Source organism: Pseudonaja textilis, chromosome Z (genome assembly GCF_049901715.1).
Source record: "Pseudonaja textilis isolate UNSWEBS1 chromosome Z, rPseTex1.2, whole genome shotgun sequence".
Lineage (NCBI taxonomy): Eukaryota > Metazoa > Chordata > Lepidosauria > Squamata > Elapidae > Pseudonaja > Pseudonaja textilis.
Window position 1 is genome coordinate 109,367,719 of NC_142008.1, and position 23,976 is coordinate 109,391,694.

General features: G+C 43.5%; 1 long non-coding RNA gene and 1 pseudogene across 3 annotated transcripts in view; one reads left to right on the forward strand and one right to left on the reverse strand.

The window, feature by feature from the left end:
• The window catches only part of LOC113449564 (ribonuclease pseudogene), a 52,732-nt pseudogene extending 37,933 nt beyond the window's left edge, over positions 1–14,799 (reverse strand). The window contains exons 1-2 of one of the 2 annotated variants that reach the window (XR_015740122.1): positions 14,665–14,737; positions 7,813–7,961 (exon numbers count right to left, since the gene is read on the reverse strand). The product of XR_015740122.1 is annotated as a ribonuclease pseudogene, transcript variant X4 (transcript). Of the gene's footprint in view, positions 1–7,812; positions 7,962–14,664 lie in introns of both variants that reach the window. The other variant, XR_015740120.1, reaches the window with a different exon arrangement.
• On the forward strand, positions 13,759–23,734 carry LOC148124247 (uncharacterized). Its single transcript, XR_015740124.1, has 2 exons — positions 13,759–13,834; positions 22,921–23,734. It is a non-coding gene; the product is annotated as an uncharacterized LOC148124247 (long non-coding RNA).
• The last annotated feature ends 242 nt before the right edge of the window (positions 23,735–23,976 follow it).

Sequence of the window (23,976 nt, forward strand, 5' to 3'; positions counted from 1 at the left end):
GGGCAGCGACTAAGGGCATCGGCGTGGCTCAGGGTCTTGCCAGGACGATGCACTAACTTGAATGAGTAAGCGGCCAGAAACAAAGTCCATCTGGTCATTCTGGGTGAAAGTACCTACGGAGTTTGCTTATCTCCAGACAGAAGTCCTAAAAGAGGTTTGTGATCAGTCACTAACTCAAAGTGGTGGCCAAACAAGAACTTGTGGAACTTCTTAACTGCAGCCACTGCGGCCAGGGCCTCTTTATCGATCTGGCTATAGTTCCTCTCGGTAGGAGAAAGAGTCCTGGAAAAGAAAGCAATTGGTGCCTCGGAGCCGTTGGGGAGTCTGTGGCTCAGGACAGCCCCAATGCCAAAAGGGGATGCGTCAGCGGCCAGGACCAAGGGAAGACGTTGATCGAATTGAACTAGGACCGCTTCTGATGTGAGTAAGGATTTGACTGATTTGAAGGCATGGGCTTCCTTGGGTCCCCAGTGCCAGGGTGAGTCTTTATCTAGTAGCCTATGTAATGGTTCAGCTACAGATGCCTTGTGTGGGAGGAATGAGGCGTAAAAATTCAAGAGTCCCAGGAAGGCTTGTAGTTCAGTCTTGTTGGTAGGTGTGGGTGCCTCATGGATGGCCTTCACCTTGGATTCAATGGGGTGGATGCCAGAGGCGTCTATTCTATAACCCAGAAAGTCCACCTGCCTAGTGGCGATGGCACACTTCTCCCTCTTAAGTTTGAGGCCATGCTGCCTGAACCTCTCTAGCACTGTCCTGACTCCCTGAATGAGCTGGGGTCTGTTCATGGCTGAGACTAAAATGTCATCGAAGTAGGGGACCACTCTAGCACCCCTTGCTTAAGTAGTTTGTCTAGTTCTGCGTCCAATTTCGGACGGATGGCAAAAGGCACCCTCCGGGGTTTTAAATGAAGAGGGATTGCCTGGGGGTCTACTGAAAATGATATGGGGGTGCCCGAATAGCAACCCAGCTCATTGCTAAATACATCGGAAAAATCTGAAAATAGTGTATCTACATCAGAAGTTGAGACAGCATGGATCCCAGTTACACTAAGGCTGAGAGAAGGAAACCAATCAAGTCCCAATAGACTAGGGAGGGTACCATTAACAACCACTAGGGGCAGATGGCCTTTAAAGGTTCGGAATTGAACAAGGAACTTGCTTTTCCCGAGGACAGGAATGTTCTTGCCCTGGTAGTCTCGTAGCGTCAGGTGGCATCTTTGTAGCTGTTTCCTTGACAGCCTGGGCTGGATCCTCTTCAGGGTATCCCAGGAGATGATTGAGAGCGCGGATCCCGTGTCCACCTCCATCCTGCAGGGTTTACCTTCTAGGAAAACAGAAATTTTAATTTTATCAGGGGTTTGGGAAGTATGGTTAGCGTGGTAGCAGGTATAGCAGTCTACCACTTGCCTTTGGGAGTTAGAAGGTGGTGGAGGTCTTTGAGGTAAGGATCGCCCTGCTTGGCAGACTCTAGCGATGTGACCCTTCTTTTGGCAGTTCAGGCAGATGGCGTTTCTGAACCTGCAGGATGCCCTAGGGTGGGAGCCTCCACAGGTTAGGCACATGGGAGGTTGTTTGGGGGTGAAGTTGCCTCTCTGCCCCACTCCTACCTGTGAAGGCTTCTGATGATTTAGGCGGTTAATGTCAGACGTGTCTGTGGGGTCATCTTCGCTGATTACCTCTTCGGAATGGACAGTGTGCGTGCTGGGTTTAGATTGATTTCCTGAATCTCAGCTGCTGACTGGGCTGAGAGCTCAGTAGCCAGGGCTTCCTCCATGGCTAAGGCTAGAGTCAAGTCTTTTTCGCCAGCAAACGCCTTTGGAGTCTCAGATCTCTTACCCCACAGGACGATCTGATCCAGCAGCATGTCTTCCAAATATTCTTTGAATGCACTGCAAAGCGGCTGTTCTCAGGGTGGCCATGTATTCGTTGATCGACTCCCTCTGCTTGCTTCCTGACTCTGAAGGCATACCTCCTGGCTATTTGGGACGGTTTGGGCGAATAGTGATTTGAAAGTATTTCCTGTAGCTCGTCCCATGGGACGCTTCTGATGGCGCGACTAATGCTGTGGCAGTGTCGAAGACGGTGGCTCCGCAGTAACTCAGGAAATAGGACTTCTTCCTATGCTCCGCAGCGTCGGCTAGACCGATTGCGTCAAGAAAATGGCTGAATCGATTTTTGTAGGAGTCCCATGTTTCCTCGTTTGGTTTGAATGGAGGGAATGCTGTATTCGCGCTCATCGTGGAAGGGAAACAGGTTCGTCTGCTTCAAATCGCTATTTGAATTTGAATTTGCGCTCTTAAAAGAATGCGGCTGCGGTTGTCTCTCTGGGCTGCTTAGCTCTTTTTGAAAATCGCGCTCTTGGTGAGCGTGGGCGGCCTCGGCTGCTGTGCCTGTGGCTCGTTTCAGTGAATCAGCTCAAACAGTATCAGTTTGAATTTCGCGCGCTCTTTGCGAGCGCTGGGCGGCTGCGGCTACAGCGCCTTGGTTTCTCTCTCTGTGACTACAGCTCTCTGAAATAACGCGTCTGGTTAGCCTTCGACCATCCCATCCTCGCCGCCAGTGTTGTAGAGCGATGGTAAGGAAGAGGCACGAGACCAGAGCGTACAACTAACAGGCTTTATTGCAATGAATAAAGGGTTGTCGCGTCTGCTAGCTAACTCGCAGACCAGCGGGCGACAACGGGCTGGCTCTGCCCGACAGCCGGCTTATATAGCCGGCTGTCAAACAGAGACAACCAATGGGAGCTGCTGGTGCTCCCGCTCAAACAGCGGACCTGGTTGGGAACTCCAACCAGTTCCACAGACATAACATTAAGATTGTTATTATTTTCTGCATGCCACTTGTCCCTACCCTAAAGAGGCTGCTAGAGCTTAAACTACGCCTGCTGATTTCTCTGAATAAACTAGATGACTGCAAATTGCAAATAATAAGAGTATTTTATTACCTTTCTAAAATGTGTACTTTCCAATACGACCGATTCTGAACAGAGTAATTATTTTCTATTACACCTTTTGAGAAAAATGCTGCTTTGCTTCCCATTCAGGGGTTTTCGAATTGCATGCAGACTACAAAAATCTTGGCTATGATTCCTGGGGGGGGTCTATTGCAGAAATTCAGTTATATTTGTTAATACATTCTGTACATGATTTCTCTATTCCATAATATAGGATTCTAGTGAACCAACATATTAACTTCAGCTACTTCTCCATTTCCAAGCTGCAATGTTTTCAGTGAAACCCACAAGGTTTTAATTGGAAGGTTTGTTTGTTTTATTTTTGGCAGTTTATTCCAATTTCCTTTGAAGAAATCATGCCCATGAAAACATAAAAAGTTGCAGCAATTAAAACACAACTAAAAAACCATAATGCAATGCACTAAAATGTCTTTTCAAGCCTGGGCTACCTAAACTAATTACATATTGATACGATGCACACCAATAAGTCAGAAGCTACTCCCTCAATTCTGAACCACCACTTGCAGTGTGAAAATAGTAAGGAAATGATTGGATGGTTTTCAATATTGTTACAGTGCAAACCTTCAGTCCCTTCAGTTGCCCAAACGATGGGCGTGTATAAGCCATGGACAAACTGGCTCATTGGCAGACAGAGATAATAGTTGCTCCTCTATAGTTCTTCATTTATAAGAAAGGGTGATGACAAGGGTGATGACAAGAAACATGTTACATCTAAACCTTATCAATTTATTGACTTATTCTCCACAGCACCTGAGGGCAGGGCAGGAAGCAGAGGTTGGATGCTTCTCAAAGAGAGATGCAACCTGGAACTAAGGAGAAATTTCCTGACAGTGAGAACAATTAATCAATGGAACATTTGCCTCCCAGCGTTGTGGGTGCTCCATTGCTGGAAGTTTTCAGATTGAATGACCATCTGTCTGGGATGTATAAGGTCTCTTGCCTTGGGCAGGCGGTTGGACTAGAAGACCTCCAAAGTTCTTCCAGCCCTAGGATTTAAGTCTGTGTCTGATTTTTTTCATTCTTTCCCCAAAGTCAATTCTGAACATCTTAGTCCCTTAACAATCTAAAGAGTCTTGTAGAAGCGGGAATGGTCCAGATGTAGACTACACATTGCACAAATTGGGAATGACTAGGGGGGAGTGATTAAGTGACTTTAAGCCGATTTTACCAAGAGCCATGGTGTTGCTGTGGTTAGAATGCAGGGTTGCAGGCTAGTTCTGCCTACTGCCAGCAGTTCAATTCTCACAGGCTCTTCAGTGAGGATTGGTAAAATGTGGACCCAGATTGTTGGAAGTAATATGCTGACTCTGTGAACTACTTAGAGAAGGATGTAAAGGACTAGGAAGTGGTATATAAGTCTGCTATTGCTAATAAGGTGTTTTTCTCCATCTGTTTCCACTTTCTAGATGTTGAAAAACACTGCCCCTGATCCTCAGTCTGGGATGTTAAGAACTGAATTCCAACACATAGGAAGGAAAAGAAAGATGAGGAACAATATCATTAGCTACTTACACAGCTTCTCTTTGAGAGGTTGGATTATTATTCTAGGTAGTGGAGCACTTGGTTGGTGTAGGTGGCCTTTCAGTAGACTTGTGTTTCTAGTTCGCCATTACAATCTCCGCTACTGAGGACATATCCAGGAAACATATTTATTGTTTTCTTCTTCCCTGGTGAATTTGTTTCCTTTGAAGATGTTATGGATGGTTTTGTGTGTGATCTCTAGTTGGTCCCTTTTTATTATGGTCAAGGCATCATCTGCATACTAGATCTTTATTTTGGGTTCAGTGTGCGCTATTGATTCCAGGAGTTGCATTACAATCTCTGCTATGCATACAGAAAGCAGTGATCCCATAAATGTTCTTTTGACTTGTTGATATGTTTGTCCATCAAATTGAAAGTATGTCATTAGGCAAGGTTTGATAAGAGGCTGCAACTGGCAGTCCAGGTATGGGTGTGGGAAGGCATGGCTGGTTGGTCATGTGACTGGTTGGGTGATGTCACTCATCACACCCAGCCCCACGTCCCAGCCACTTTCCTCAAAGGAACAGGAAGGATTCAATCAGTTGGGGTTAATCCTACCACTGGCTAGCCCCACCCCTGCCCATTTTTCGGCCTGCTTTTGGGCCATTTTCAGGCCATTTTTCAAGCTGTTTCCAGGATGTTTTGGGAGCATTTTCAGGCTGTTTTCAGGCCATTTTTGAGCCATTTTCAGGTCATTTTTCCAGCCAAAATCAGCTTGAAAACAGCCTGAAAAATGGTCTGAAAACAGCCCAGAAAATGGGCTGGGTTTTGGGGGATGTTTTCAGGCCAGTTTGGGGGCCATTTTCAGGCTGATTTTCCAGCCAAAATCAGCCAGAAAATGGCCAAAAACAGCCCAAAAAACAAGCAGTGCAAGCTGGTGGTCTGGTTTGCCAATTGTCCAATCCATGCAGAATTGGAACAAGGAATTTGGGCAAACCTGTTTGAACCTGCAAAAGCCCACCTCTGCATACGTTCATATAATTTGATGACGGGAAATCCCTCTTTAAAGCCCCATTGTTGTTTTCCCATCTTGTCATCATTACCGACAGTTGAAAAATTCCAGCTTGTTCTCTTTCCTTTCTTATGCTTTTGCTTGGTCTCCCCACTTATTATATCAATTCTTTTTTTTTTTTTTGAGTTTTAAAATGAACTTTATTTGCAATGGATTAAAAAGATATAAACCTAAGAGTATACAGAAATAAAAAATGGTAAACATACTAATATGACAGTAAACATATTTCTTTCTATTACATTTGATAATAGGTTTGATAGTTCATAATAAACAATAATATATAATTGGCATGTATTTCCCATGAATTGTTTACATTGCCCTTGTGGACTGCCATTATGTTTATGTTGACTCATTGCAACCCTGAAGATATTTGTCTACAACTGTTTTCCTCCTTCAATCAAGCAACTCCTAAGGGTTGCTAAGGAAGCATCCATGGCTGTTGCTGTGTAAACAATCCACTTTTTTACCAGTCTCATTGCTTGGTGTCTTCCTTCAACTTAACCAAGTACATCTTTCCTTAACTACCATTCCCTTGACAAGTTCTCTGTGTAATATTTCAAATCTTTCTCTTCTCATCTGAGCTTCTAATGAAATTTATTATTCATTGCTGGATATTGATCTAAGCAAGTTGTTTCAGCACTCCTTTCTGAGGTTGAAATTTTCTCTTGAATTTGCAGTCATTTTGAAAAACTGAATGTTTTTCCTCTACATTTTTATTTTCTTTCATGCTCTTAGGTGGTTGAAAATTTTATTTCAGTTCTGCATCACCTAGAGTAGTGGGCCCCCAAAGGCCTGGGATGCTGCCCAGTCCAATTGGAACTGGACCGCACAAGTGGTAGGCAAGTGCATGCACGTACTGTCACTTGCATGAGCCATGGGCAAGTGTTCATGTGTATATTCATGCCAAGCTCTATTTGTGTGAGTGAAGGCCACATGTACCTGCCACATGCACAAATGGAGCTGCGCCTGTGTTCCCCTTGGTCGCATACAACCATCCCCTCTTCCCAATCCTGGTGGTTCACCAAGCTGGAAAGTTTTGATACTGCTGATCTACAGAAAATATTGAGTGTGTGTGTGTGTGTGTGTGTGTGTGTGTGTGTACATACATACATACACACACACACATCTCTGTGTACAAATAAATGTCACTATTTGTGCACCTTTATGTCTATTTATATATCTGTATGTGTTTGTATATAAATACAGCCACAGTCACAGACAAATAAACACAAAACATTCAGTTTATTACTAGATAAGGAGACCATTCAGTGCACAAACCTCAACGGATGAAACTTAGCTGCATATCATCTTGTCATTATCTGAGGTGTCTGAATGTTGGATGAAGGAGTCAGAGGATCACCTAGAATATTAATGTCAAGTTCAGGAAAACCAGGAAGTCCAGGCAGTTCAAAAATATGTATTGCAAATTTACATTCTCTACAAGAATCTTAACTACTAACAGTCAAAGCAATTTGGCAATAGATAATGGTCAATGGAATTCAAGATGAGCTGAACTGAGATCTCTTGTGGGCATAACAGGACTCGAGACTGATAACCTGTTTGACCCCTCACTCGGGGTCAGCCTGATCATCTGCTACTTTTCATCTCTCTTCTGCTTCTAATCTCTGCAGATTCCTGGAGTCTCCCACCATGCTTGCCTCTAAGCTCTCCTGCATGTTGGTAGTCTCTTTGGCCTTTCTTTTGGGGGCTCTGCTAGTCTTCCCCAGCCAAGGGCAAACCTGGTCAGACTTCTAGAAGAAGCACATTCACAGCACCAGTCCAGTGGTGGGATTCAAAGATTTTTACCACTGGTTCGGTGGGCGTGGCTTGGTGGGTGCACTTTTCCTGTGCGCACACACTTTGTGTTTGCGCACATGCCAAACGTGCACTTTGTGCAGGCACAGATGCATTGCAACTCACCTCCCGCAAGCCTGCACTCTCCCTGTCACTTTAGCAGCTGCCGTGTGGCACTCTGCTGTGCCGTGCAAAGCGATTGTACTTCAAAAGCAGGGAATAAAGGTGAGTATGGGAGTGGGCAGGTGGACCCAACAGCAGAGTGGGGGAGAGAACTGGTTCAGTCTCCGCTGCTCATTGGTGCTACCAGCTTGGCAGAACCGGGCTGAATTGGTAGAATACCACCACTGTGCCAGTCCATACCTGCCTGTCAACCTCGACTTGTGTTGTGAAAATATGATGTGGTATTGACAGATGACCTATCCTGTATGCAAATCCCACAACACTTTTATTCATTCGTCTGATGACATAGTTGAAAAAATATGCCAAAACACCTTAGGCCAAGCACTCACCTGGTAGTCTCTTTTGCCTTTCTTTTGGGGGCTCTGGTAGTCTTCCCCAGCGAAGGGCAACCTGATCAGACTTCTAAAAGAAGCACATTGACAGCACCAGTCCAGTGGTGGGATTCAAAGATTTTTACCTCCGGTTCGGTGCCCAGGCCCTGCAAAGATATTTTCACTTTGGTTTTATGCGTGGATACCGGGAGTGTTCCTTTATTTAGCTGCACCTATGAGGGATGTGTATTGTCAGAATGTATTCATGTAGCCTGTGAAAAAATACATCCCGTTCACTTCATTGGAACTGTATGAGAAGAAGAGAAGTAAAACTCATCTTCCTAAAGAAGACCTCCAAAGGTTGGACCAAAAATTCGGCTGAATTTTCCTTTATCTTTTCTCTTGCATTTTATCAAGCATGCTTTTGAAAGAAAATGTATTTTAATAAAAAAATTATCTCTTTAAACAGATATGGAGATGTGAAGCCAGTAGCCTGGAGCTTCCTATTTGCATGGCCTACTTCCTTCTGTCTCTATACAGTCTGAGTTAGCAATGCAGCTGCCCTTTTTTCCTGTCCTCTCCATCTTCTCAGAATCAATCCAATTAATCTACTGAGATTGTTGAACCTCCACCCCATACCTGGAGGTGCTAGAAAATTAAGGGGGAATTCTAATTATATACAATAAAAAGTAAGCTGAAATTGTATATTTCCTACCTGAGGGGGGAGTTGGGTCAGAAGACCTCCAACCCTATAATTATGTTATTTTGTTAAAATGAAATAATCTCCAGAATACTGCCAAGTGTCCACCACAAATCAACATTCACGGGTATAATTCTGTCCTGAGTCCTTGAATCTGGGAGTCAACATTTAGTAACTAAAGATGTGACTTTGGGATCTGTATCAAGTAAAGCAAATAAATTTCTCAAACTTCCCTGAGAATATTGTAAAAAAAACAGCCATATCAATTTAAGATTGTACAAATCTATGTCAAACTAGCCATTGAGTAGGACATGTTCAATAACCTTGAACAATAACATGTTCAAGCTTCAAATAAACCTTGAAAAACACCAACTGTGGCTAGTTTAATTAATTTGTATGGTTTGTATTTAAATATTTGTTTTTAATTTTGATCATTCTAATTCCTAAATACATCTCTTCACAAAAATAATTGTAACCAATAGCCCATCCATTTCCATTTTTCAACTCAAATTTTCTTGCATAGCCCAAACATTATCAACAAAAGCAAAACACTCAGTACTGTTGCCAAAACAAGCAAACAAATCAATGTTGACATGTTCATGAATTTAGCTGGCACTGAATATTGACCTTAAACATAAATCAAAATTATGCAACTAAAATTCAGTTACAAAAGCTCAGATTCTGAAAAGTAACCAGTGAAAGGATAGCAATTGCATATCAACCCTAATCTGTGGGTTACCTATCCTTCTATTAATCTCATTTCTTTTTGATAGTAATTAATTAACCCTATCAGGAATCTATTCTAAAAAGAAACATTAAAATATGAATGATATTATAAATCGATATTTAAAATTCAAGCTAAAATTTTAGAAATGGAAAGCAACCTTTGACCTCTGATCTTCTTTTATCTTCCAACTACCATCATTTAAAAACAATAATAGGGAATGGAAGGGAGAGTAGGATAGGATAGGATAGGATAGGATAGGATAGGATAGGATAGGATAGGATAGGATAGGATAGGATAGGATAGGGTGGGGTTGATTGGGGTGGGGTGGAAAGGGAAGGGAAGGGAGAGTAGGATAGGAATTGGATAGGATAGGAATTGGATAGGACAGAATAGGATAGGATAGGATAGGATACTTTATTAGCTAAGTGTGATAGATACACAAAGAGCTTATCTCTGGCGCATTAGCTTTCAGTATACATGCAAAACATAGTAATAATAGTCATAATATCAAAGTAATAATAATCACAATAATGATACCAATAAGAGAAAGTAATGGAACAAATGAGAAGGATAAAAGTAACTACATGGGAAAATATACTTAGATATTAGACAGTACTGTTGGAATTAGGTGTTCAAGCAGAGTTTTTTACAGAAAAAAACCCCATGTCTTTGTTTTGACATATAATTCTCTGTAGCAAACAGAATATCCAGCCATTTTCCTCTTCATTTTAATTGCTATTTTATTAGTGGAGCTTTTTTTTAGATGTACTAAAGAAACAGATATTTCTTTTGTATCTTGGAAGATATTCCTTCTTTCTGAAACCCTCTCAGCTTTGAAACATCTCTCTGTTTTTCTTCAACTGCATGTATTAAGTTCATCAGCTCCGTTCAAAAAGACCAACCAATATTTTTGGGGGGGTCCACAAAAGATTCTGGATTGCAGAGGTCAATTAGTACTCTCTTTTCATTACTGAATATTTCGGGTTTGTTTTCTAAATATTATCTCTCTGTTTTATTCTTCTGAAAATGTAAATAAATAGAAAGACACAATCACTTGCAGTGTATGAACTGATCCAATCCCACTTAGAGTAAATTATTCATTGTGTAATCAGTGAACAACTGGATGGGGCAATTCTAAAAGTCCTTGAAAAAGGTTCTGATTTAAAAAAAACATTGATGTTTTTGAGGAGTTGAACAAAAACAACCAATCAATTTACTGCCAGTCTAACTCTAAGGCTGGTTAACATGAGCAGGTCAATAGCAGGAACATTGGCAATGAATTGGTTGACTTAGAGAAAAACAAACAAAGCAATTTGAAACCTATCTTCCAATGTTACGTCTCTAAGAAACTCACCATTTCTGTTGACCTAGGAGGCCAGAGTCCTTTTTATTATCTAGATTTATAAGAGTATGAGATCTGCTATTTCAAGATGGTGAAGTGTCCAACATAGGAGCTACAAGTTTCTGTACTTCTAAAAAGGACCTAGATGGACAATATATCATAGACCAGGATGACTCATATTATCTGAATGAAGATAGTTGTTGTTAGTTGTGAAGTCATGTCCAACCCATCACAACCCCATGGACAACATTTCTCCAGATCTTCCTGTCTTCTACCATCCTCTGGAGTCCATTTAAACTCATGTCTACTGCTTCAGTGACTCCATCCAGCCTCCTCATTCTCTGTCATCCCTTCTTCTTTTGCCCTCAATCTTTCCCAGCATTAGGCTCTTCTCCAGTGATTCCTTTCTTCTCATTAGGTGGCCAAAGTATTTGAGTTTCATCTTCAGCATCTGGCCTTCTAAAGAGCAGAAGGACTGACCAGTTTGATCACCTTGTAGTCCAAGGGACTCACAGGAGTCCTCTTCTCCAGCACTATAGATCAAAGGCCTCAATTCTTTAGCATGCAGCCTTTCTTATGGTCCAACTTTCGTAGCATTACATTGCAACTGGGAAAACCATAGCCTTGACTATATGCACTTTATGACTATATTACTATACACATGAAGATTAGCAGTGCAATAATTGGGAGTGGAAGGTTGATGTTTTTAGTGGACAAGCAGTTTAAGTAAATACAGTAATTAAAGGAAACTTTTTTAGATTATGTCTGTAATCGAACCTGCCCATTACAGTTGTAATATGAGTCAGAAACATAACCAACTTATATTACAACCTCTTTTGCAGAGGTAATTAAGCAAAGATCATAGCTATAAGGTGAATCCATTGTAGATCTACTGACCTTGATGGGGCTACTTCCCAGATATTTCTGCATCAAACATCTTTGCATTAAATATCTGTAGATCTTCTTTGGGGAACACCATGAATAGCAACAAGTCAGGGAAATACATAAATTTGGAAGATATACTTAGCTTTGTGTTAATAGAATACGATCCTTTATTGGCCAAGTATGATTGGACACACAAGGAATATGTCTTGGTGCAAATGCTTTCAGCATACATAAAAGAAAAGATACATTTGTCAGAGTCAAGAATCATAAGGTATAACACTTAATGATAGTCATAGGGTACAATAAGCAATCAAATCATACTAGGAAACAGTCAATATAAATTGTAAGGATATAAGCAACAAAGTTACAGTCTTACAGTCACAAGTGAGAGGGGATGAGTGATAAGCAGTGATGAGAAGATTAATAGTAATAGTAGTGCAGACTTCGTAAATAGTTGGACAGTTTGAAGGAATTATTTGTTTAGCAGAGTGATGGCATTTGGGAAAAACTGTACTTGTGTCTAGTTGTTCTGGTGTGCAGTGCTCTATAGTGTCATTTTGAGGGTAGGAATTGAAACAGTTTATGTCCAGGATGTGAGAAGTCTGTAAATATTTTCACAGCCTTCTTTTTGACTCATGCAGTATACAGGTCCTTTATTGAAGGCAGGTTGGTAATAATTGTGTTTTTCTTCAATCCTAATTACTCTCTGAAGTCTGTGTCTGCCTTGTTGGGTTGGAGAACCTAATCAGACAGTTATAGAGCTGTAGATGACAGACTCAATAATCCCTCTGTAGAACTCTACATAATTCGACTTTCTCAAAGTAGTCATTATTGATCTCCAAGAGTTGATGAGACTATCCAAGTATTATTATTATTATTATTATTATTATTATTATTATTATTATTATTATTATTCCTAGTTTTGCTAGTTAAAGTAGTATTTATTAATTTGTAGTCATTTAATAAACATTTGGGTTTTGATGAACAATCTGAAATTTCATCAAGTTGTTGATAAGCTCAAGAGTTTGGGGAACTTAAGGAAATTCAATTCATTGTAAACTCCAGCACCCATATTTGGTCAGAAAGACATTTAAAGATAAAGGTAAAGGTTCCCCTTGCACATACATGCTAGTCATTTTCAGCTCTAGGGGGCAGTGCTCATCTCCATTTCAAAGCCGAAGAGCCAGTGCTGTTCAAAGATGTCTCCGTGGTCATGTGGACGGCATAACTAAATGCCGAAGGCCCATGGAATGCTGTTACCTTCCCACCAAAGTGGTCCCTATTTTTCTACTTGCATTTTTACATGCTTTCGAACTGCTAGATTGGCAGAAGCTGGGATAAGTAACGGGAGCTCACTCCATTAGGTGGTGCTAGGGATTCAAACCATTGAACTGCTGACATTTCTGATCAACAGGCTCAGCATCTTAGCCACTGAGCCACCTTGAAACACATTTAGGGGCAGTCTAAAAGTGACCATTTGATTTATATTGACATTACGATTTATATTGACTGTTTCCTAGTATGATTGATTGCTTATTGTACCCTATGACTATCATTAAGTGTCGTATGATTCTCGACTCCTGACAAATGTATCTTTTCTTTTATGTATACTGAGAGTATTTATGCCAAGACAAAATCTTTGTGTGTCCAATCACACTTGGCCAATAAAGTATTCTATTCTATTCTATTCTATTCTATTCTATTCTATTCTATTCTATTCTATTCTATTCTATTCTATTCTATTCTCATGGAAACCACTAAGGACCCAGACTAACCTTAAAAGCCCAGGACTCTTTTAAAAGTGATCTCTAAATTGTAATTTCAATGACTATCTATGGAGAAATGATTATATCCATGAGGCAGAACCATATGGAATATATTCCATTGTTTTGATTAAATGTTAATTAAATTGCATTAAAATTAAGCCATAGTTTGTTTCCCTTCTGGTCCCAACTACTTTTGAGACAGTGGTCTATAGCATATAGAGCTCTCAGCCACAAAGAAGACATGGATTTTTGGAAAACAATCTCCATTCATTTCTACCCAGACCCACCTTCTCCTTAGAAGATCAGTTTATCTTTCTAGAGAAAAAGTAGCAGTAAAGAATAGAAAGGAGACATTCCACATAGAATCCAAAGTCCATAGAGAAAGGGGAGGATCAGGTATGAGTTACAAGCACCTGGACGTGACTTCATAAAAGTCTCTTGGCCCATAGAAGTGCTAAAAGCTCAAGAGGCTTCATTCCAAGGCTTGTATTCTGAAATGAAACATAGACCTTAGGGTATAAATAGGAATTCTTCAAATGAAAGTGATCAGAAGACATCTAAACTTTCATTTCTCTTCCAAGGAAGGGCTCTTACACATTGACAATTTTTTCACCAGGAGGGTAAGTTTGAAACCACTTTAATCTATACCAGAGGTCCCCAAACTTGGCAATTTTAAGATCTGTGGACTTCAACTCCCATGCTGGCTGAAGAATTCTGGGAGTTGAAGTCCACAAGTTGTCAAATATGGAGACCTCTAATATATACTGTTATGAGGCTACTTTATACATAGAACTCTTTCATCCTGTGTTACTCAGGAGGGACAGCCTACCAATGTATTTTCTATCCTTCCCATCTTTTACATGTCTATATTTACGTCCATGGAAGGGCTTCTTCTTCTAGAGATCACTGATCCAAAGGAGAAAGGGAGGGAGGTTTTGATTAGCAGAATAACAGAGTTGAAAGGAACCTTAGAGGTCTTCTAGTCCATCCCCCTGCTCAAGCAGGAAACCTAATGGTTGAAAATCATGTATTTGTTCTAATCCCAAAACAGATGAAGCCCACTGCCCAGATACTCATCTCCAGCTGCTACATGTTGCACAACATTAATTGCCCTGAAACTTTGCAGGATACTATCAAAACTGGAAAGCTGAAAGCAAAATAAGTTTCCTGTAAGAATCTGTTCAAATATTAGAGGAAAAAAGAGTTGAATATATTCATAATGTCTGGGGTTTTGTGCTTCAGTGGAAGACACTGTCTAAATCTGGATAGGATAAGACCTTATTAATAATTTACTAATATAGTATCTTGTTTTGCCTTTCTATGGACCTGAGTCTGAGTGGGAAGACTTACTGAGACTAATGCCTTCTGCGTTCTATGCATTCTATGCATTTATTCTCTTCTCTTAAATTCCAAGAACTGAAGTTATAGTTGGAGTGGTACCAAAACTTACTGTGACAGCACATCTCATGATCTTGCAGGAACACCCTGACAGATATATGAAGGGCTAATTCAGATGTTTTAGCCTTCCAGCAATAGGTGAAAACACTGAGGTTTCATCAGTGGATATACTCAGGGGTGGGCTTCAAAAAGTTTGGAAGGGCCCATTTCCAGCCTCCCCAAATTTCCAGGAGGCCCGTTTTTCATTGTCCCTGAGCCTCCACATGTGCCCTGCACTTTCTGGATAAGATAAAGTACGATTCTTATTTACATTTCCTTGGGTTCCTGGAACTTAGATCAGAACAAAGCTCTAATAAGAAATATAAGAAGAAATATATTTAATAAAACAATGGCCCGTAACTAGGCTCATTTTCAGTTTTTCACCAATTATATCTTTAGGAAATAAAAATGGAAAATTTCAGTTAGGCAAACTAGGATAGCAATTTTCTCTGCCCAAAAGAATAAACATTTGAGATAAGTGAGGAGAAAGTCCAGTGCGTGACTTAGAGGAAAGTCCAGGTCAACAAGCCACTGATTCATTACAGTGGAGAGGTCAAGGCAATGTAGCCTATTCCTGCTTGCCAAAACAGTTGTTGATCTCCAAGGAAAAAAATATGTAAGAAACCCTAATGGATGGGACCATCTCTGCTTCTCAGAAGCTCTCAGGAATTTTCCTTTTGGCAGGAGGAGAGAGAGAGACTTCTCTCAAAACAGGCAAAAAACCCCAAACCATCAACTTTGGGAAATATTGGAATGGACAATTTGAGTTCCCAGGACTGAACCCATCTCCATGGAACACTTCTGTGGCCCTGACAGGCCTTCTAACCTGGATTCATTATAGTCAGCAACCAGATCGTAGTCATCCATTTTAAAACTGCAAACAAAAAAGAGAGTTCAGAGTCCACCGTTCAAAAACATTCTTCAATATATTGTAAGCCAACCAAAGTTGGATGACTGTATGAATTTGCTGAATAGAGATAGATGATAGATAGATAGATAGATAGATAGATAGATAGATAGATAGATAGATAGATAGATAGACAGACAGACAGATAGACAGATAGAAGATAGAAGATAGATAGATAAATAGATAGATAGATAGATAGATAGATAGATAGATAGATAGATAGATAGATAGATAGATATAGAGAGATAGATAGATAGATAGATAGATAGATAGATAGATAGATAGATAGATAGATAGATAGATAGATAGATAGATAGATAGACAGACAGATAGACTTACAGATAGGAGATAGACAGATAGAAGATAGATGGATAGAAGATAGATAGATAGATAGATAGATAGATAGATAGATAGATAGATAGATAGACAGACAGACAGATAGACTTACAGATAGGAGATAGACAGATAGATAGATAGATAGATAGAAGATAGATAGATAGATAGATAGATAGATAGATAGATAGATAGATAGATAGATAGATAGATAGATAGATTAGAACAAACAGTTGTACTGTCTCATGGTCATATGATCACATTTCTAACTGTTAAGTTTGGGAAAAGAGAGGCTGAACCAGAGCATGAGTGCAACAAATACTTTATTATAACAATAAAGGGCTGACCGTGCTTGCCACGCCTGGAAACTGGCTCGCAGCAATCAGCAACTGGTTGGACCCCGCAGCCTGCTTTTATAGCTGGCTGCTGGGGAGAACCAACCAATGAGTGAAGGGAAGAACGCCCACGCAAAGTGCATGGACCTGAGTGAGAACTCCTAGAGTTCTCAGGACATAACACCCTTCCCCCAGATGCGAACACGCATAGTCTTTGAGGTAGGCAGGAGGTTTATGTTGGCGCCCGGAACGGCGCAGCTCTGGAACGTTGTCTGTCCGTTCGGGGTCTGCCTGGGAAGGCAGAGCCTGCAAAGTGTCACCAGTGTGCCCCTTGGTTCGGGCATGCCCGGGGCTCGTAGGGTTGGTCACTGGGGACGTGCTCCCGTAGACTGGATCGGGCTGGTCAACCGTCTGGGCGCCGCTGTCCGTGTTCGGGCTTTCGGGATCGGCTGTTGGTGTGAACTGGTCGCCGGGCATGATGTGGATGTGGGGCTGATGATGAGGCCTCCCTTCGTCTGGTGACTCTGGATCCCTGCTGGCGAGGGTGCTGAGGCGCCTACGCAGTTGGTCTATGTGCCTTCTCCAGACACGGCCATCCTCCAGTCTGACCCGATACGACCACGGCCCGGTGATGGCTACGATCTCGCCTGGGATCCACAGGGGGTCTCCAGCGAAGTTCCTCGCAAATACTGGCTCCTGTAAGATAAAATGTCTAACCCCCAATGTGGAAGCGAGGGGAGAGTCAGGGCAGTATTGTGGGTGAAGTCTGTCCAATACAGTCCTCAGACGCCTGCCCATCAGGAGCTCAGCTGGGGACTTATTGGTGACTGAACAAGGAGTTGAGTGTTGGCTCATCAGGAACCGCGAGAGTTTGTGGTGCCAGTCATCCTTGCTGAACCTAGCCAGGGCTTCTTTAGTGGTCCTGACGGCCCTTTCAGCCAATCCGTTACTGGCAGGATGAAATGGGGCTGTGAAAATGTGGCGGATACCCAGGTTGGCAGCGAAACGGCTGAACTCGGTCGATGCGAACTGTGGGCCATTGTCGGAGACAATGGAGTCGGGTAGCCCGTGCGTTACGAACAGGCGTGTTAACACATTGGTGATTGCTAGTGTGGTGGTCGTGGATAGCTGTGCTACATCAATCCATTTGGAATAGGCGTCCACGACCACTAGGAACATCTTCCCATGCAAGGGCCGGCCAGGTCGATGTGAATTCTGGACCAAGGAGCGCTGGCGCTTTCCCATCTGGTAGGGGTGGCAATGGGGGGAGCAGGACGGGATTCCTGGCAAATGCTGCAGGAACTTACCCAATTGACAACATCCTCGTCGAGACCCGGCCACCACACGTAGCTGCGTGCTAATGCCTTCATTCTCACGATGCCAGGGTGTCCCTCGTGCAACGCCTCCAGAACTCGGGTACGCAGTGAGGTCGGGATGACCACTCGAGTGCCCTATAGTAGACAGCCCTGCAAACTGGACAACTCCTGCATGCGAGTCTTGAAAGGTGTGAATTTGTTTTCAACATTGCCACCCGGCCACCCCTCCTCACCCAGTCGAGCACCTGGGCGGCGTTTGGTCTGCCTTGGTTTTAGCAGCAATGTCAAGGGCAGTGATGGGCAGGTCCAACTGGGTGATCTCGAAAATAGCGTGGACAGGAGCAGGGTCTTCAGCCGGAGCTGGCAAGGGGCAGCGACTGAGAGCGTCAGCGTGGGACAGTGTTTTACCCGGCGGTGTATAAGTCTGTAGGAGTAGGCTGCTAGGAAGAGGGTCCACCTTGTCATCCTAGGGGAAAGGACTTGAGGGGTCTGTTTGTCCCGGCTAGTAGGCCCAGGAGGGGCTTGTGGTCCGTGACCAGCTCGAAAAAATGGCCAAAGAGAAATTGTGAAATTTTTCACGGCTGCAACAGCTGCTAGGGCTTCCTTATCGATCTGGCTGTAATTGCGCTCTGTTGCAGAGAGCGTCCTTGAGAAAAAGGCGATGGGAGCCTCGGCGCCATTGGGAAGCCTGTGACTTAGTACCGCCCCAATTCCAAAAGGGGATGCGTCTGCTGCCAGCACTAAAGGGAGGTTAGGGTCGAATTGAATAAGTACCGCCTCTGACGTGAGTAGTGATTTGACGGCGTGAAAAGCATGGTCTTCTCTGTGCCCCCAGTGCCACGGTGACTTTTTATCCAGTAATCTGTGTAGGGGTTCAGCTACTGATGCTTTATGGGGCAAGAAGGATGCGTAAAAGTTCAATAGCCCCAAGAAAGCCTGTAGTTCCGTTTTGGAGGTTGGAGTGGGTGCCTCGTGGATTGCCTTAACCTTGGACTCCAGGGGGTGAATGCCAGAGGCGTCAATTTTATAACCCAGAAAGTCCACCTGTCTAGTGGCAATGGCACATTTTTCTTTTTTCAACTTGAGGCCATGCTGTCTGAACCTCTCTAACACTGCTCGAACTCTCTGGAAGAGTTGGGGTCTGTCTCTGGCCGAGACTAAGATGTCGCCGAAGTAGGGTACTACACCAGGAGGCCCTGCAAAATCCGCTCCATGAGGGATTGAAAATACCTGGGGCAACACTTACGCCAAATTGGAGACGCTTGCATCGGAAGGCACCCCTGTGAGTGACAATGGTCTGGAGTTCCGCTGTTTGGTTATCAACAGGGAACTGCTGATATGCTTGAGACATGTCCAATTTAGCAAAAATGCTGCCTGGTTCGAATGTGTGTAATAAATGCTGAATGACGGGCACAGGATAAGCGCTAACTTGTAGAAATTTATTGATTGTCGTCTTGTAGTCCAAGCAAATTCTCAGGCTACCGTCTTTTTGAGGGTGTGACAATGGGCGTCTCCCATTTGGCGAAATCTGTTGGCTCAATGACCCCTTGTTTTAACAGTTTATCCAATTCCGCATCTAGTTTTGGCCGAATAGCGAATGGGACCCTACGCGGTTTTAGCCTGATTGGGACTGCCTGGGGGTCAACTGAGAATGAGATGGGGGTACCGTTATAACACCCCAGCTCCTCGCTGAATACATCTGAGTAATCAGCGAATAAGGAGTCAGTGTCTGAGGTTGAGACAGCATGGACTCCTGTTAGCCCTAGGCCGAGATGGGGAAACCAATCGAGCCCCAATAAGGTGGGGAGATTGCCGTTAACTACCACTAGAGGTAGGTGACCTTTAAAAGCTTTAAAACTGACAAGGAACTTGCCTCTGCCGATTACAGGAATGGTCTTCCCTGGTAGTCCTTCAGGCTAAACTGGCATCTCTGGAGCCGGCTAGTGGATAGGCTTGGTTGGAGCCTCTTGAGGGTGCTCCACGAGATAATTGAGAGCGCTGACCCTGTGTCAACCTCCATGCGGCACGGTTTACCTTCTAGGGAAACGGAGAGAGAAATTTTACTAACAGTGTGGCAAGTGTGCTTGGCAAGGTGGTGCGTGCGACAGTTCAATACTTGCCTCTGTGGTCCCGAAGTGCGGGGGGTGCCTTTGTGCTGAGCTTTGAGGGGCTTGGCAGACTCTCGCGATGTGTCCCCTTTTATGACAGTTATTGCAGGTGGCTCCTTTAAACTTGCAGGTGGCCCTCTGATGAGATCCCCACAGGCTAGGCACAGGGTGATGTGCTTGGGTGGACCGATGTTTTCTTGTTTGGCTCTTACCTGCGGCCGTCTGTCGTTGGAGAGGCGGTGGACGTGTTTTCATCACTGATGGTTTCCTCTGCTACCACCTCCTCGGAGTGGACTGGAAGTGATGTCAGCTTGGCACTTGGGCCATGGATTTCGGTGGCTGAGTGTGCTGCCAGCTCAGCTGCCAAGGCCTCCTCGACTGCTAGTGCGAGGTTGAGGTCTTTTTGGCGAGAAGGCACCTTTGCAGGTGGAGGTCCTTGACCCCGCAGACTAATTGATCGAGGAGCATGTCCTCCAGGTAGGTTCCAAACCCACAATGCAGTGCTGCTGTTCTGAGAGCGCCATATACTGATTGATGGTCTCCTTGCCTGATTGCTTCCTCATACGGAAGGTGAATCTCCTGGCAATCTGTGAGGGCCTGGGAGAATAGTGGTTAGTGAGGATTTCAAGTAACTCAGACCACGGAACGTTTTTCAACTCACGTGGAGCCACGAGTGCCGTGGCAGTATCGTAGACGGTGGCTCCACAGTAGATTAGGAAATACGATTTTTTCCGATGCTCTCCAGCATCCGCCAGGCCAACTGCATCGATATAATGATTAAAGCGGTTCTTATACGACTCCCACTTCTCCTCATCTGGTTTGAACGCTGGGAAGACTGGATTGGAACTCATGGTGCTGGGACCGGTTGAACAACCTGTGGAAAAAATCTCTCTGGGGCAGCAGACAATGTTTTAGTGCCCGTGGCAGGCAAGTGATTTCAGCTCAGGAGAGGCTTTTCGCAATCCTCTCTTTCTCTCTGGGTTAACCACGTTTGGCTGTTAGCCGTTGGCGGCATTTGGATTCGCGCCTGTGTGGGCGTCAGTGACTGGACTACAGCGCTGTGCTGTACCTTTTAGGTTTGAAATTCAAATGACAACCGTTTGAATTTCGCGCCTAATACTGAGTGGCTGCGGCTCGCAGCGCTTCACTTTCCCTGTAGCTGGGCTAACAAGCGGCTACAGACGCTTCTAACTTTCGATTCTGACCGCTCTCTCTGGCTGCGGATCAGCGTTCGCTTCTTATCGCTTGCTGGCCGCTTTCTCTGTCGGCGGATCAGCGTTTGCTCTTTTTGTTTGCTCTTTTTGTTTACTGACCGCTCTCTCTGGCTGCGGATCAGCGTTGCTCTTATCGCCGGCCGATCGCTCTCTCTGGCTGCGGATCGGCGGCTAGTGACTCAGCGGTTGCAAGGTGCTTCTGGTAGCCATCCCACCCTCGTCGCCAGTGTTAAGTTTGGGAAAAGAGAGGCTGAACCAGAGCATGAGTGCAACAAATACTTTATTATAACAATAAAGGGCTGACCGTGCTTGCCACGCCTGGAAACTGGCTCGCAGCAGTCAGCAACTGGTTGGACCCCGCAGCCTGCTTTTATAGCTGGCTGCTGGGGAGAACCAACCAATGAGTGAAGGGAAGAACGCCCACGCAAAGTGCATGGACCTGAGTGAGAACTCCTAGAGTTCTCAGGACATAACACTAACCTTCCCAGCTGGCTTCTGACAAGCAAAGTGAATGGGGAAGTCAGATTTGCTTAACAACTGCATGGGACAAAACTCCATGTTAGTTGTTAACTAGTAACTTCCTTGTCTGGCAACAAAATTTTAGGCTCATTTGTGGTTGTGAATCAAGGACTACCTGTATATATACAGTCATACAAATGTACAAATACAGGTAGTCTTCAACCTACAACAGTTCATTTAGTGACTGATAAAAATTACACCACCAAAAAAGTGGCTTATGACCATTTTTCACACTTATGACCATTACAACATCCCCATGGTCATTTGGATGCTTGACAACTGACTCACATTTATGATAGTTGCAGTGTCCTGGAGCCATCTGACCTACTTTTTGCAATCTGGTGACAAGCAAAATCAATGGGGAAGCCAGATTCATTTAGTAAACGTTATCAATTTAAGGATTGCAGCAATTCCCTCAACAAATGGGGTGAGAAAAGTTATAAAATGGGGCAAAACTCACTTACCACATTTCTCACTTATCAACATAAATTTTGGGGTCAATTGCAGTTGTATATTGAGGACTACCTGCATACACACAAACTTTCAGTTTGGCACGAGGTACAAACTCACTGCACAAACTCCAAGGGCCCACAGTTCAACTGCACATCTGGTCACTACCTGAGAAGTTTTAATATTGGATGAGGAAGTCAGAAGATCACTTACAACAGAATTCCCCAACCTTTCCGGGTTGGTGGCCTGGAGTGGGGAGGAGTGGTGAAAGAGGGGTGGTTTTGTGGGAGGGGCAGTTAAAGTTAAGTTAGTAACCCAGTTGATAAATGAATATGACTTCCCCATTGACTTTGCGTGTGAGATGGTCGCAGAATGGGATCACGTAACCTTGGGACCCAGCAATAGTCATAAATATGAACCAAGCATCTGAATTTTGATCATGGCCAAGCATCTGAATTTTGATCACAGGATCATGGGGATGCTGCAAAAGTCATAACGGTGAAAAATGTTCATCAGTCACATTTTTCAAGCTGTTGTAATCTTGAATGGTCACTTTTCTACTGTTGCAATTCAACAACTACCTGTGTACACACAAATATTTAATTTAGTTCCAGATAAGGAGACCATTCCAGTGCACAAATCACAAGGGCTCACCACCAGTGGTGGGATTCAAAAAAATGTACTACCAGTTCTGTGGGCGTGGCTTGGTGGATGTGGCATGGCTTGGTGGGCATGGCAGGGGAAGGATACTGCAAAATCTCCATTCCCTCCCCATCCCACCCCACTAAACTGCTTTCCAGCTCCATTCTCCTGTGCAGGGCAACCAAAGAAGACCCAACAAATCAGCTGGGACTCGGGAGGTAGAGAATAGATGGGGGTGGAGCCAGTCAGTGGTGGTATTTGACGGTTCTCCAAACTACTCAAAATTTTGCTACCTGTTCTCCAGAACTGGTCAGAACCTCCCGAATACCACCTCTGCTCACCACTCAACTGTTTATCTTGTCAATACCTGGGAATTCTTAAGGTTGGATGAGGGCATCAAAGGCACCCAGAATATTCAGCTCTTTTCTGCTTCTGATATCTGCAGATTCCTGGAGTCTCCCAACATGCTTGCTTCCAAGATCTCCTGCTTGCTGGTGCTCTCTTTAGCCTTTCTTTTGGGGGCTCTGCTGGTCGTGCCCAGCCAAGGGCAAAGCTGGGCTGCATTCAAGAATAAGCACATTGATAGCAAGAGCCAATACCCACCTCACAACATGAATTTATATTGTGAAAACCAGATACGGAATCGGCGCATGACCAGCCCTCGTTGCAAACCCCACAACACTTTTATCTCTGCACCTGCATCCGTAGTCCAACAAGTCTGCCGAAACTTCAGTGGCCCAACTGCCATTACCAGCACAGTTTCTTTCAATTTGGTTGATTGCAGGTATACCGGTGGCTCTCCTCCAAATAGCTGCAACTATCAAGGAAGAATGTTTACAAAATACATTGTTGTCACCTGTGTCAATTATGTTCCTGTTCACTTCATTAGGTTTGTATGAGAAACGAAGTAAAATTTACCTCCCATCTCCTGAAGAAGACAGTGGAAATTTGGTCTAAGAATTCAGCTCAACTTTGCTTTATATCTTCATTTCAATTATATCAAAATATGCTTTTCAAAGGAAAATGTATTTTAACAGAAATTATCTCTTTAAGTAGATCTAGATATGTAGTTTTGGAGGCAGGACTTCCAATTTGCATGGCCTCTTTCCTTCCACCTTCTCTATAAGAAGAATAAGTGTTGTACCTTATGATTCTTAATGAATGTATATTTTCTTTTTATGTACACTGAGAGCATATGCACTAAGACAAATTCCTTATGTGTCTAATCACACTTAGCCAATAAAAAAATCATTCATTCATTCATTCATTCATTTGATGTGCAGTTAAAAACATAGCTGTCCTCTCTTCCTGCCCTCTCACCTTCTCAAATTAATCTAATGCTAAGCAGGGGTGGGATTCAATTTTTTTAACAACCGGTTCTGTGGGTGTGGCTTAGTTGGTGGTAATGTGATTGGCTGGGCGTGGCCAACTCAACATCACTCACGTCGAGGCATGCATCTCCTCGTCTGGCTTCTCATGACTGTGGGGATGCTGCAATAGT